Source organism: Zalophus californianus, chromosome 4 (assembly GCF_009762305.2).
Source record: "Zalophus californianus isolate mZalCal1 chromosome 4, mZalCal1.pri.v2, whole genome shotgun sequence".
NCBI classification, from domain to species: Eukaryota; Metazoa; Chordata; class Mammalia; order Carnivora; family Otariidae; genus Zalophus; species Zalophus californianus.
This window is the reverse complement of record NC_045598.1, coordinates 176,045,559-176,061,568: the sequence shown is the minus strand read 5'-3', so window position 1 is coordinate 176,061,568 and position 16,010 is coordinate 176,045,559. Positions and strand designations below refer to the sequence as shown.

Below are 16,010 nucleotides of genomic sequence, written 5' to 3'. Positions count from 1 at the left end.
GAACTCATCAGACTGACAATTGAAGAGGAGATAATAACCAGAGCTGATAAAAATGCAGAGAAACAAGCACTTTTGAAAGTTAGATTGCATGAATTGCTACAGTTTTGAGGGGAAGGTAATCTGCCACTAGATATTAAAATTGAAAATAGGCAAAATCTACTTATGTTTATGAATGTATGAAAAAATTGTACATACAGTTGCTACCTAATATTTGCTCAATAAAAATACTAGTGCAGGAAGCAATTATAGAATAAAATTATCACGTGAGTCTTCATAGCCTTTACTTCTCCTTTGTTCACAAAGAAAAGTCCTGTAATTGTCTATTTAGTTTCCCTAATCCTCCTCTTCTCCTCTAGAGAACCAAGAGTCCTCTAGAAGGAAGAGACCAAGGAGAGTTGCATTAAAAAAAACTGGGGGTTGTGGGGAGAGACATAAAACTGCTTAAGAATTACAAGGAAGTAATTCTTGGGGATAGAACCTGGAGAGACCCTGGAGCAGCCACTAGGTCTGAGCAAGATGGAGAGAAAAGGGAAGGAAGAGTACACGATGTTTCAGTAAATAAAATGGACCTCCCCCTCTGGTGTTCTCTGAGGAAGTCAATAAAAAATGGGTATGATTTACTTTTTCATAACTTTTGCTCTTACTACTTTTTTGTTACTGGGATGACCTCTCTCTCAGACTGGACCATATACGTCCCTGGAATAATGAGGATTACAATTGATAATATACTATATTCTCCACTGTCAACACCTGTAATGCACCATTTCAGTTTTCGGGCCAAACCATAGTTCTTTCATTCACTTAACCAACATTTCTTGAACACCTACTGGGTGTCAGGGAATTACTGATTTACAGTCTACGGGGGGCAGAAGTACTAGAATATCCTGGTATTCTCACAGAGACATTCAAAAGTCAGCCACAGCAATCCATACATGGATGCTGTTGTCTTCAAATAAAAACTGGGAATCAAAGTCTGCGGGGGTCTGGAGAAAGTGTAAGTGTGATTTAGCAGTTGATGTGGCAAAACATTGAACTTTCATTCTTTCTGACTCAAACTCCTTCTCCTGGACCCCTCCCCTTTCCATATAAAAACATCCTTGAACTGAACTTGTAGTGACAACCTATCGTGATGTCTATACTTAAGCCTTGTCATACGCCAGAAACAATGACCACCCAACACTCGGTGGCTCAGGGACTGCACATCCTGAACATCAGCACAAACCTCACACACAGCCATTGTCCATTTGCAACCAATGACGATCAACACCGAGACACAAAAATTGCACAGAAACAAGTGCCCTAAAAATATTACATCAGGCTCCCCTGAGTTGTCAGCCTGGTTTTGTTCTCTGCAAAGAAACCCACTGATTGCCTATTGACTCTGATGGGCATGATAAATATCAGAGAAAGCCTTCCCCAAGCTCCCAGATGTTATTAGGTAGATGAAGAGAGAAGCTGAAGTCATACAGACGCATGACTTCCAAATAGGCAGAATAAAATAGATATTGTGGTATGAGTGGGAAAGGTTAAAACAGCTCTGGAGCTAGTTCACACTTAGCCCCTACATATTTCATGATGCTGGACATGTTTAGGACCCCAATACCTGCAAGATCTTTGCAAGGCACCTGTCCAAGATGAGCAAGGCGCTTGACCTATATGGGTTTCAGTGCTGCTAACTGTAAAATGAGGATATTCAGGGTTTACTTTTTAAAAAAAAAATATGTATGTATGAATATATATACATACCCAAAATAGTGTGTGGTATATGGTATCATTTAAATAAGTCTCCTTTCACATTCTCTTCTACAGCATTGCTAAATGTTACAATGTCTGGCATAGCAGGCATTTGCTTTCCTAAAGGAGTCCTGAAGAGAAGAAATACAAGACTGAGTGGCCTTTGGGACAGAGTCCATGTTTTCAACAATGAGTCATTCAAACGCAAGTATAGCTCAGTGAACTGTATAAAAGCTGGAGATTAGGAAAGCTGGAATCTGGTTCTCAACCACTCACAAAAAAGAACGGTCCATCCCAAAATGTCAACAGTGCTAAGACTGAGAAGCCCTGAAATCACCACATTGTGATGAAACCCAAGGTAACCACTTGTACAGGCCATCTAAAAAGAGAAAATACCTGAACTGTTCCAGCTGCCCCAGCCATACCAGCCCAGATGTCAGACATGAGCGAAGGCACCATCTTGGACATTCACATCCCGTAGAAGCAAAGTGATGAAGAACCAAAGAACCCAGAAGCATCTAGTTGAGCCAACCTGGACGTCTCTAGCAGTTAGAGCCACCTCAGCCAAAGCCCCTCCCCTCTGAGAGCCATCCTCACTGAGTGCTATTTTAACTCATGACCAACAATGTCATGTCACTTCGTTTTGGAGTGGTTTATCCACAGTCATAGATAACCAGAACAGCAGCCTGTTTAACAAATCTCAGAGAAGAGATTAACCTTTAGAAACCAGGAACCTGGTTTGGGGAAGACTGGAACTAAGTAGACAGTGCAGGCTAATCCAACCTTAAGCCAGTTATGCCATCTGTAAAATGGGGATATTAATTTCTATTTCTCGAGATATTGAGAAACTTAAATATGATCAAAAGTTATGTACTACTTATGATAGTAGCTAGCCTAGCCGGGCCACAGCACAAGTAAGTTTAGATTGGATTTGACCTGGTTTGTCTTCAGAACATAGAGCAAAGATGACCTTTCTCTCAGACCTTCGACACTGAGTCATGGAAAGGGACACGAAGTGGTTGTGTGTCAGAAACCTCTTACCCCCCGACCCGCCTCGTGCAAATAATGCTCGCAAACCATGTCAAGCAGAGGCCCACTTCTAAACCTCACTTGAGTTACTTAATATCTCAGTATCTTAATATCGTCCTGTGTAAAATAAGGACAGTGATACTATACTGATCTCACAGAGTGGGTCTGTGGATTAAATGAGAGAAGTGTATATGAAGCCCTCAGCACAGCGCCCGGCACAAACCAAAATTCAGAATCATCTTCTGGTCTATGACCCACCTACTTCCTGGGCATCCCTGAATCCCAGCAGTGGGCATAACCTAGACCCTAACGGGACCCTTGACAATAGCAATAAAATAACTTGGCAACCAGGAAAGAAAGTGGCTCCACTTCTCCTCCCCATTAATAAGCAAAGCATTCCGTGAAGCCCGTGGACATCTTCAGAGAGTCAAAGAGGAAAATCCCATGACTCCTTCTGAGGTCAGGACATGAGGAATCCCCTGCTGTGTAAACACCCGGGATGGAAACCCGTCCCACATGGACCAGGCGGGTACATCTCTTTGAGTAACCCGCACCTACGCTTTCATTTGCGGGTTTTACCATCCAGGGTTCCAACCAACAAACACAACTGTTCTGCAAGAAAAAAAGAAGTACCAGTTAGGTCCAGATTTTTTTCCAGGCCTGAGGAAAAGACCTGTCAAAAAGCCATGACAACATCTGTCAGCAAGATATTAGGCTGTTCGTTGACACACATGTCCTGTTCCCTCTGTTCAGCCTGTGGGGTTCATTACAACTCAGGACCATGCCCTTCTGTCCCAAAGAGTGCTCCTATCTTCCCTCAGGACTCAGGAACCTGGAAGCAAAAAGCTGCTACCCCACTCAAATCATCCAAATGAACAATCCCAATGGTGGGATTCCCCAATTCAAGAGGCCTACTCTGGGGCACCTGGGTGGCTTAGTAAGTTGAGCGTCCGGGACTCTTGGTTTCGGCTCAGGTCATGATCTCGGTGTCCTGAGATAGAACCCTGTGTTGGGCTCAAGGCACAGCGTGGACTCTGCTTGTCCCTCTCCCTCTCTCCCTCTCAAATAAATAAAATCTTAAAAGAAAAAAAAGAGGCCTATACTCAGTGTCCAGGACAGTAAATGAAGAATATGTACAGACAAATATGATTGGATTCCCTTGGGAATTGTGAAATGGTGAGGAAAATGGTAAAAGCTTTTATTTGAAAAATGGAGTCCCCCTCTGGTCTGTAGTACACAGGGTTTGAAATGAGCCTGAGAATCTGTTCTAAGGAAGACTGCTGGATTCAATGATTTATGCCATAAATCCAGGGGACTACCCGCTGCCCCACCACACACACACACACACACACACACACACACACACACACACACACATTACACACCCAATTAAAACAGTTGACTTTTTTTCCAGGTATGACATCCATTTAGAGTCCTATTCATTCTACTCTCTCCCTGGTTTTACACAATCTCCAAGATTCACAAAAAGGCTCAGCTATGAACGAAACAAAATTATTCCCAATATTTGGGCAGCAAAGTATTTTCATATATATGATGAGTGGTGTCAGGTGAACATGACAGTTTAAGTTGCAAAACACCTCCTTCCCAGCACCTCTCCATCATCCCTTGCTGGGTATATGTTTCCAGACTGCACTTGCCACCTCTGGCATATCATACTCTCCTTATTCATGTGTTTCTTTTTTGTTTTGCCTGAACAGAATGTAAGCTCCATGATGGGGATATTTTCCCTATTTGGTTATGGCTCTCTCCAAGGAGCCTACAACAGTGCCTGATCCACGCCAGGCACTCGTCTAAATTAAGGTTCACTCAGGAGACAGGATCCACAACAGCTTCAAACAGAAAGAATTAGAATTAAACATTAAAATTACTACATATAATTACATTATTACATATGTATTACATAAAATTATTAACCCAATAACTAAAGGAGTAAAAAGAGAATTCTAAAGTAGCCATCTAGGGCTGGGTGAGCCAAGGGAAGAGGCTGAAATGCTTAATTATTAAAACTTGGGAACCTGGAGAAGGGGCCCCATGAAGCTGAAACTCAGGCCTCTGAGAAGGGGGACACGGCTGAGCAGAGGCTGGTGTCCCTGAGCTCAGCGGAAAACGCCAGGGGACAGGGACCCAGATCAGAGGAGGGGCACTGCCTGGCTGATGTCTTTGAGGTGGGCGTCAGGAGGCTGAATCCAAATGCAAACTGGCTTCCGTGGCTGGACATCACTGCTTCCGGGAAGATGCTTACTGGAACCGGAAGCCAACAGAAAGCCCCAGGAAGCACATGAGTTCACAGAGCTAGTGAATAAACAGTGAAGCTGACTTAAATCTTAAGTCTCTTTGGTCCAAATCCTAGCTGAGGATTTTTCCAACTCAACAGGCTGAGGAAGATGAAAGCAGCCAGGACAGGAAGGTGGGAAAGGTCAAGGCAAGTGGAACGGGGCCATGGGGCCCATCATGGTGGTGGCGGCAGGGAGAGGAGTTCAGATTTATTACAGCAGAGGCAACTGTACGTTTTTAAGCAGTGGAGTGAGGGTTGGTGTAGAAAAACAAAAACAAAAACTATTATTTCCCTGGTATTATTACGTACCAGGGAAATGTTTTACTCACAGCACCTCATTTAACACTCCTGAATTTACAAATAAATTAAGGGGAAAAAAAATATTAACTAACAGGAAAGGGTCCTAAAGTGCTAGAGGGATGGAAATCAGGGTCTGTGACTCCACCGAACCCAAGGCTCCTTCCAGGGACCACACAGGTGTTCATTTAGGAAGAGAGCAGGGCATTGTGGCAACCCTGATGGGGAGCAGATCCTGGAGTCCGCTGCAGCAAAATTAAAAATAAGCGCCCATTTCAGTGCTTCTTTCTAAAGTGACAGTTTGTCCCAGGTGAGCCTGGGTGGGGTCTGGGAATTCCTGAGTTTACCACAGGTGGGGTTCGGTTTATTTGGCCGAACAGGAGCAGGAGGTGGGGAAGAGGGATGGAGTTGAGGCATAGACACCCAGAGGACGGAAGGGTTCAGAGGGGGGTGGAAGGACAAGATGGAGTCTAAACCTCGCACCCAGGGGCAGGTCCAACCCTGGGAGATGCTGGAACATGCCGAGGGCTCCAGATGGCCCCACCCCAGGGCAGCTAACCCGGGCAGAGCAACAAGAGGCCCTGTTCTCAGGGCTGTCACACTGTCCCCAGTGCCTCACAGAGCCCTGACAGGACACCCCCAGCAGGAGAGGAAGAATGTGGCAGACGCCACAGGAAAACCAGCACCTGTAAGCACCTGTGAGACATGTGGGGGTCTCCCAGGGATACCCGGGAAGGGAGAGGACTTGGACTTTGCAGTTTGCAGTGGGCACGGGCACGTGCCTGTGTGTGTGTGTGTGTGTGTGTGTGTGTGTGTGTGTGTGTAAGCTCCAAGTTTAACTGTTAATGAGACTCCAGCTATATCCATGAACCTATGAGGCCTGGAGACACAAGCTCCATGAGGGGGAGATTTTCCCTATTTTGTTTATGGCTCTCTCCAAGGAGCCTACAACAGTGCCTGATCCACGCCAGGCACTCATCTAAATTAAGGTTCAATCAGGAGACAGAAACCACAACAGCTTTAAACAGAATTAGAATTAAACATTAAAATTATTACATATAATTACATTATTACATATATATCACATATAATTACATAAAATTATTAACTCAATAACTAAAGCAGTAAACAAAGAATTCTGTATAGGTCACTGTATTATTTCCATCAAGGACTTTAGCAAAGGAAAGAAAGAAATGATGAACAGAAGGAAGAAGAGGCGAGTCAAGGGAGGGGAGAGGAGGGGAGAGGGAAGGGGAGGAGGGGAGAGGAAGGAAGGGAAAGGGCAGGAGGAAAGCCTCCTGCTTGTTCAACTTAGTCACGGGCACCGAGCCCCGCCCCTGCAAACAACTGCCCTGAGAGAGTCAACTTTTCTTCTTTTCTCTCAACCAGAGCAAAAGAAGCTGTAATGAGGTTATTTATTCCCCCCAAGAAGCACTGTGGTAATAAGTCCCTTAGCTGACTGCTTTCGGGCTAAGCTACCCCACAAATATATGAAATGCCCAAACCCAGCAATCAGTACAGCTAATTGAAATGCCAACTTGAAGTTCACTAGATGAGGACTGCTGGGGTCGCAGTCATTACCAGCGATTAAATGTTATGCGAAAAGATCCATGAAGAGACACAGTTGTAGCAATATGCTTTAACCCTGTACCCGCTGTGAGAGAAAGAAAGCCAAACCCTGGACAAGAAAGCTGGACTGGGACCAGAGCAGAGCTTGCCTTGGGGGCTGAACAGGGGCACACAGACCTCTCGCTCTCTCAAGTAAATAAATAAAATCTTTAAAACTAAATAGATAAAAAATAAAGGGCCTCTGATCGGGATGGCATACCAGACCCAGGGATCAGGTCTGGGTGTCAGTCATGGCTTCACCTCTTTTTTTCTCAGCTGTAAAGCAAAGATAATAATATCCATACCTTGGAACTGCCATGAAGGATCCAATTAATACGTAGTTTAAACGCTGAGATGAGGGCCTGGCGAATAGCTATTAGTCAACATGTTCCCTGGGCACCACCGGATGACTGATCCAGTCCAGAGGGGGAGAGGTTGGTGGTGGTCAGCCATGCTTCCCCCGCCGGAGGAGACTGAGCGGAGCCTTACATGGCCGCCCAGGTGCTGAGCAACCGTTGGGTGATCAAATGGGTGAATGTCCTCTGACTACACCCTGCTCCATGTCTCTGAGCACAGGGCTCTTCGGGCGGCCACCTTCCCGCCCCCCTGTTCTTGTGGCTCCCCCGCGTGCAGCCCACCTGTCTGTAGTCCCTCCTACCCTGCCACCCTTCAGTTTCCTTCTCTGCTTCCTCTTCCTCATAGCACCCCTGAGACAAAGGGGTCCCCCAAATTTCTAACCTCTACCAGCCCCCTTCCCTCTGCCACACTGCCCCGTGTACCTGCGCCAGGCTTGGGAGGAGAGACGCATGTGATGGCCCTCATCTGGGTGAATGAGTAAATGGGTAGCTTATAGCTTAGGGAGCACTCCCCATGGGCCAGGCCTTTGATCTGCATTACGCTGCTTATCCTCGCTTTACCCCAACGGAGGTATTAGCATCTCATTTTAGAGCTGAGGAAACAGGCTACTTAGCCCCAAGTCACACAGCTCATAAATTGTCAGGATTCAAACTCAGGTCTCCCTGACTCCAAAGCTCTCACTAGATGGAAGGCCCTTGAGGTCAGAAACCATGCTGAAAGCTTCTTGTATCCCCGTGGTACCTTGGCAGCACGAGCTGAGCACACAGCAGGTGCTAGGTGACTGCTGAGTGCCAGGCCGACTCTGCCCCAGGCACACACTTGCCTGAGGAATCCCTGTCAGCCAGGGAAGGGGTTAACAGCCCTGGCGGAGGGAGCCTGGCTCCTGCAACCTGCTCTAAATAATGAGCCTCTGGTATTCTTGCTAATGACATTCTCCTCTCACTGCTTCAGGTTTTACTTGCTGTAGTAATGAATTAATTAGTGAATATGGGTGAGAAGCTCTTTGAAGTTGTAAAAAGCCCAGAGTATAAATACTAAGAAAAGGAACCAAATAGACTCCACCAGATAGCCTGTTTAGGTCATGGAGGCTGAGCATCAGCTCTCTGAGGAACTGTGCAGACAGAACAAAGGAAAGGAAGAAGGGACCCCCCCCCCCACCCAGGGGTGCCGCGAACACACCCACACACCAGGGCAGTCTTCAGAGGCTCCCTGTCACCTGGAGTCTGGCAAACAGTCCACCTGGTCTGCTCCTTCCCGCGGAATACCGCTGATTGCCTGGCTGACTGTGTCCGGGAACAATCTGAGGCCACCTAGAGGCTCGGCAGAAATAGCGCCACGCTACTGGTGTCCTAGAGGTTGTACGACTGGTTTAACTGCTCCGACAAGATCTCTGCATAACCAGCCACCCCAAACCCAGGGACTTACAACAACCATCACTGACTTTTATAATCTCCAGGTCAGCTGATCGATGAGGGACACGGCTGGTGTGTGAGGGACATGGCTGGTGTGGTTCAGCCCTGCACCCTCTCAGTCCCGTGATGGGATCAGCAGCTAGTGCAGGTGTGCCCTCCTCATGGTGATGGTGGACATGCAAGAGGGAAACCCACTCGCTCAAGCCGCCGTGTGTCTCAGTTGCTAATACACCATTGGCCAGAACAAGACCTGAGAATGAGAGGAGACCAGAGACAAGAAAGTGTCCCCAGTGACAATGGGAGGACACCGTAAAGTTACTTAGAAAAGGGGCTGGATAGAGCAGGGGGAAGGGCATTAGGAGAGTCTACCATGGGGACTGAGGGGTAGTATGGTGGTGGCAATCCATCCAGGTATTTGACAGCCACGCCCAAAGACCCAAAGTCCTTACCCTGCTCTTTCTGTATGGCAGCTGCTAGAACTCAACAGTGCCTGCCGCCTGTAAGCAGGACATGAGCGCCATGGTTCATTGGTCCCAAGCAGCCTGCTGCCCTCATTTCTGCTCCCTATCTGGCCCGTGACAGCACTAGAGGCTAAAACCACCATCATAATGGGCACTTTATCCTTAACATTGCAGGTAGGTAAATACATACCTGCCATCATCTAGACCGAGGAGGCCACTACTGAGAAAAAGTATTGCCGATCCAGCTGTCCCATGGGATGAATAGCTAAATAATAATGGCGGGCAGTGGTTGACCATCCAAGCCTGGCAAAATGCAGACATGGGAACCTCATTCCCTGTAGGGACCGCCATCAATGCTGTGTCATATCTCCCTCTCCACCCCGTAGGGACATCCCATAGTTTTCGGTCATTTTTAGATACTAATAAATTAGCCCAGTGCAGTGGAACACACGTGTCATGTCTAGTTTGGTATTCTCCCCCTCCCCTCCCCCCGCTCGGTGCTCAGCCTATTGGCCAAACGGACTTGGTGGGGAGGAGGAGGTAGTTCCCTACCCCATCTGTCTCCACTCCTAGCTCCTCCAGAGGAGAAGAGGGGATTATAGAGAAGAGGAGGAAACCCTTCTTCCCAGGCAGGTGCTCTTAGGTCCTACGAGCTCTGAGTGGTTGGCATCCAGATGCTGGCTGTCTCCCAAAGCACACATGGGAGAACCTACAGGGTCTCTCCAACACACAGCTTCCTAGAGTGGCAGATGCACTCTGGAACAATCTCTTCCAGTCCCTCCATACCCACTTCATCTCTCACCCTGCAACCCACGCCGCATCCCGCATGGGCCGGGTGCCAGCAACACAATGGTGCCAGGCATCTCTCATGCCCCATCTCTCGTCCTCTCGGCCGTCATTTTGCCCTGGCTGTTGCTGAAGTGACAAGCTTTAGAATCTCTCTTCCGCCGCCTCAGGCACCCCCTGCTTTCTGCCATGGTGTGCTGGAGTCTGCTCAGCCCCTCTGGTGTAGGTACAAAGTGGAAGTACAGGAGCGCTAACACCGCCTGGAAACTACATGACCAGGAGAAGACTAAAATGGTTTTCCGTGACTCTAGTGACAATCCCAAGGCAGGATCCCCACAGGATCGAGACCCAGTTACCCACAGCTGTAACCCACCTCAAGAATGTACCGTTAGGACTGGCTTTCCCTCCCTCTACATCATTTTTCCCAGAGCCTCCACTCTCGATCGCCAGGATTACTCCCCAAAATAAATGACCTGCATGTGAGTCCTTGTTGTAGGCTCTGCTTCGGGGAAAACCAAGACAGCACAGCAGATCATGCTCAGCAAACTTCCCCTGCAGCAACACTTGGTTTATGTGAAACTCCCACATCCTTGCCATGCCGACAGGATGAGGTAGGCTTCCCACTACCACCCGACCCTTGGTCCTGCCATTCCTTTCCAACACTCTTCCCTGCAGAGTCAGCAACTGTGCCTCTACCAGTGAATTCTTCTTGGAAGGAAATTCTCATGCAGACACAAAAGACATGGACAAGTAGGTGTAGATGGGGTGCAGATGGGGCATCGGTGCAGATGGGGCATCGGTGCAGATGGGGCATCGGTGCCCATGTCAGTTACCCCAGCTTTGTAACCCAGGGAGTCATTCAACCATGCAGAGTCCTAGAGCTAGAAGGTGCCTCATTTCCACACTCTACGCTTCACACAACAAAGCCAAAGGGAAGAGGAGGGGAAATGACTTACCCAAGGTGACTCATAGGTTCGGGGCAGACACAGGCAGGATCAGAGGCTTCCTGACTCCCAGGCCAGTGCCTTTCCCACATGGCCACCACTCTCAGGGGAAGAGCATCGTGCTACAGTGAAACAAGCCGAAACTATGAGGTTCTATATACAAATGTTTGGATCCCGGTTCTTCTTACTAGTGGTGTGATCTTGATGAAGTTATTCAACCTCTCTTGAGCTCAGTTGCATTACCTGAAAAATGGTTATAATAAGGCCTTCCTCATAAGGTTGATGTGCTAAATAAGCATGTGATTAGGAGAAGTTTTTACAATTATTACATAACCTCTCAAGGCTCTGGGTTTCGTATCTAAGAAACGTTGATAAATAATATTCAATATTCATATTCCTGGACCTTGGGGATGTCACAGTAAGAATATATATGAAATCACTTTAAAAACAAAAAATATTACACATATAGAAGACATTATTAGATTTATTATTACTTCAAAACCAAAATAATTCTATCTGCCATCATTCAAATTATCACCCTGCGATTTCTGAGTAAAATCATTGTTGCTCAGACTTTTCACAGTGGTAGGTACAGGATAGGTACCCATTTCCCTGGAGTTTCCATAGAGTAAGAAAAAGAAAAAAGACTCGCAGAATTACCTGAGGCCCTAAGACCTGAGAATATTCTCTTGTTATTGCTTTGCCATGGTCAGAAGGTTGGTACCCCCAAAATGTTCTTAAGTGATAGACAAAGATATTCCAGAGTGAAAAGGGAATTATTGTCCCAGAATTGGGGAAATAGCGTTTCTTAAAGAGTTTTACCAAACTAAGGCAATCGAAACTAAACCTAAAGACAATGTCACCCGAACCCAGAAAATCACTGACCACAAAAGGGTTCTTTCAAGAAGAATGTTAATAATTATCCTCTATTTCCTAAAGTACAGTAAATATACCAGTGACGGTGCATAAAACAATATACATACAAGAAATTATCAAGACCTGAACCCAAGCATCCACATATTCATTTGTGTGTACATACATGTATATGTCTATACGTACAGACATGCATACATGCCTGCATGTATACAGAGGGAAATTAAATGACTCATCAGTGCTCTTGCACTAGGCAGTGGGGATGGACCTGGGAGCCTCATCCAGGCCTTGTGTTTCTAGAGCTTATCCTCCTTCCATTCTGCCTTGTTTGCTATCTTGAAGACCTTGGCTCACTGTTTCTAGTTAGTGACCCACAGCAAAACCCTGAAACCCTGTGATTTGTCCTAATAGGGAGCAAGGAAGCACAGACTGGTTTGACCATAGTCGTTTCCTCCGCGAGGCTTGGGGGGAGGAGAAGGCACCCACAAGGCAGGGGATGCAGTGGATGGCGGCAGCCCCTGAAGGAGAGGGAAGCTGATGGGTCCCAGGGACAGGCACGCCTGGGAGTTGGTACCTGAGTAAGGGGCACTTCCTGATCTGATCGAAACTGTCCATATGCCTTTGCCTTTGTGGGAAAGCTCCGTCCTTACCAATATCATGTCTGAGAAAAAGTGACATTGATTGCTGTTGATGGCGACAGTCTACACTATCAAGGGCTCACCCCTCTGGTTGTTGTGACAGGACACCAAGACCACCTCCTGGGGCTTGCTCCTGGGTACAAAGAGAGGTCAGTGGTGTCCTCGGTGACACCCAAATCAACCCCAAAATTCAGGTGAGGGGAGGTACTCTTGGCCACCCCTGAAGCCTGATGCTTCCAGCTGGATCTGGAGAGCCAGACCTGGAGTTCCAATAATGAGGAGCAGCCCCAGCAGGCAGGGGCTGGAAGGAACTCAGGGACATGGAGATCTGAGGTAAGGGGAAAGAAATGGTCTTGTGAGTCCTGGTCAAACCCAACACGCTGTTTCCGCCAAGGCCCTCAGCCAATCCAGTCTCAGGCATAAACCTGCACCAGCCAGTCTTAGGAACCCACCCTCAGTCCTCTGTTATCCCCATATCCTGAAATGGTACAAAGGCCCCCAGCCTCCCTTCTGTGGCCCTGAACTGAGGCCGGTAAAACTGGAACGGTTCTGACCAGTACTCTGAGACTTGAAAAGAACTGAACCAGACGGCAGCCCGGGTCACAGGGCTGGGAAGGGGGCAAAGAATAGCCAGGACCTCCAAAGAGACCCCCGTAACCAAAAGTTCACACTCAGAGCATCTAAGGAAGGCCAACTTGCGTCTCCCAGAACTTGATGCAAATGGAGTGCTCTTTGTAATAGAGTTGTCCCCCTTTCTTCACGGAGCATGTGTTCCAAGGCCCCCACCCCCATGCCTGAAACCGCAGGGACTACCAAATCTTATACAGACTATTTCTTCCCATACATACATACCTATGATGAAGTTTAGTTTATAAATTAGGCACAGTAAGATATTAACAACAGTAACTAATAATAAAATAGAACAATTGTAACAATCTACTGTCGTACAAGTTATGTGAATGTGGTCGCTCTCTTTCAAAATCTTATTGTCCTGTACTCACCCTTACTGAGCCCACCTGAGATGGTAAACTGCCTACGTGATGAGAGGAAGCGCGGGGAATGACGCAGGCACCGCCACGCAGGGTTATCCGCTTCGGTGGCTGACGGCCACTGACACTGGGGAGAGGGAGACCTCGGGAAGGGAAACCACGGAGAAGCGGCACTCAGTACCCGAACACGAGGGACTCAATAGCACCACCTTCTGGCAAGAAGAAAAACTACAAGCAGCAGGATTGTGAAAGCAACGTTAAGAGAAAGCCCCCCTAGCCGGCAGCTCCAACCAGGAGGAGCTTCAGAAGTCATATTCTATAGGTCAAGTCTTTCGTTTACCAAAAAGGGAAACCGAGGCCCTGAGAGGGGAGGAGACTTCCACAGGACCAAACAGATAGCTGGTGGCAGGGCTGACGCTTGAATTTGAGACTCCAAGCTTGTCACTGAAGGACTTCCACATAAAGCTCCGGAAAGCAACCTTGTTTCTTTAGTTGTAAAGAAATAAGAGAGGGGACTTCATGCCCCCACAATCGCTGTGCCAAGTAGCCTGCTGATGTAGATTACTACTGTCCCCACTGTGCCAGGGAGACTGTTAGCTGGCTCAAGGGTCTCAAAACTCCTGTTCAGGTGTGTTGGTCTCTGATCCCAACGCCACGTTCGTTGCCTCCCACTGGACTCAGAACTGAAGCCTGGAAGATTTCTATGGCAGCCGCCTTCCTGTATCGGGTAAGAATGCATTCACTCAATGTATCAGAAAGCCTGATGTGCACCCCCGAATTAAAGCAACAGGGCTTTATCTTGCTCACCTCTCAAGTCATCTGGAGGTAAGTGGTTGCTGGCATTTATTCAATAACTTGGTAATGTCAAGGCGAGCAGCAAGGCTGTTCTCTTGACTTTTTCTCGTGCTTATCACGCCAAGGTTTCGTGAAGCTACTGAATACAAGACCATAAGAAGGAGGGGAGAAGCACTGCCTACTGTACTTTGCCACTTTATCAGGAAAGGCATCATGCTTCCCAGAGCACCGGTGGATTCAGAACCCAGTGACAGAGACGCCCCCGCCCCGTCCTGCAGGATGCACCAGGCACTATGGAGTTGCTCTTAGCTAGGAAGATGGGAGGCCCTGATACTGTCACAGGGGTTCACCACGTCTGCCATACCACGCTGTCCCCTGAAATCTATAAAATGCTTCAGATCTCACCTCACCTTCCACCCCATCATCCGAATGGTTATTAAATTCTGCATTTCCTATTCAGAGGTTCCTCTCAAATCAAGCCTCTTGGTTCCGTCTCCTCTATTAGGGTATCATTCAGGGTTTCATCATTCTTCATCTGATAACTTCAATGGTATCGAAAAGTCCCTTGTCCTCGGGCCCCCACCGACCTCTCTATCCTTATTTGTCTTCACTGAAACCGCCACTTATAAGCAACACCAGCACGCACTTATGCTGTTACTGGCTTCGTTCCTTCACACTCACCACTGCTCTGCCTCCTCGACCATAAGCTACCCAGCCCCATCCTACCCCACCAAATCCACAGCCCTACTCCAGCCAATGTGTTCTCTTCTCATCCTTCAAGATGGCTTACATGACCATTCCTCCAGGAAGCCTTCTTTGATTCCCCGTGTTGGTTATGTGACCCTCTGTGCTCCCATAATACCTAGTCATGAATTCCACTGTCATCTAAACACTGAGGGCTCCCAAACCCCTACCCTCAGCCCTGTCCTCTCTGTGGGTCTAGATTTAATGGCATCATGACCTTCCTCTGTCAATTGGGAATACATTCACTCAATTTATCAGAAAGCCTGATGTACACCCCTGAATTAAATGAACAGGGCTTAATCTTGCTCACATATTGAGTAATCTGGAAATAAGTGGTTGCTGGCACTCATTCAATGGTTTGATAATGTCAGGGCCAGCAGCAAGCTGTCCTCCTGACTCTTTGAGGAGGTCCAGTAGTAATACTCTTTTCCCTGGCCAGGTCTGAATTAATTGAGAAATAACTTGTAGAAAATCAATACATAATCTTTTTACTGATAAAAACTGACCCTGGAGAATATATATTACAAATCTGAGCAAGTGGGATTCCTAATTCCATGGCCCGGAATTAGACTTATCCATTCAGCTTCTTGAAACTGAAGCAGGCTCCAGGTCCGCGCACGCTCCGCCCCTGCCGACCTTTACCTCCCAGCACACTGTTCTCAAGTCTGTGTCTAGCTCCGTGTCTCCATCACATTGCTCGTCCCATGCATCTTGCTCCATGTTGTGTCCAGAGGGACCACTCTGACTTGCCCTTCCTCTCTGCTCGTTCTCTGTGCTGCAGTCAGAGTGGTCTTCCTAAAAACCGTATCTAATCATGTCGTTCCACGCACAGATGAGAATGACCGCCCCTGAATCAGCAGCCCCTCTTGGCTCTCATCTTTCTCCCGGATGCACGGTACATCCGAGAGTGCTCTCCAATCTCACTGATCAGTGGCAAGAAACACACGATAGCATGTCAGAGCAATGTTTTGCAAATAGAAAGTGCTCTCAGAATGGTTTCATCCTCCGGGGACAGTCCCTGGCTTTGATGGGAAGTGGCTGTCTGAC

General features: G+C 47.5%; 1 long non-coding RNA gene across 6 annotated transcripts in view; it reads right to left on the bottom strand.

The window, feature by feature from the left end:
- Window positions 1–13,538, bottom strand: part of LOC113939149 — an 89,085-nt gene extending 75,547 nt beyond the window's left edge. For 5 of the 6 annotated variants that reach the window (XR_003525137.2, XR_003525139.2, XR_003525136.2 and 2 more), the window contains exons 1-2: window positions 13,437–13,536; window positions 10,937–11,167 (exon numbers count right to left, since the gene is read on the bottom strand). This is a non-coding gene — a long non-coding RNA (uncharacterized LOC113939149). Of the gene's footprint in view, window positions 1–10,936; window positions 11,168–13,436 lie in introns of all 6 variants that reach the window. The other variant, XR_003525143.2, reaches the window with a different exon arrangement.
- Window positions 13,539–16,010: the final 2,472 nt, after the last annotated feature.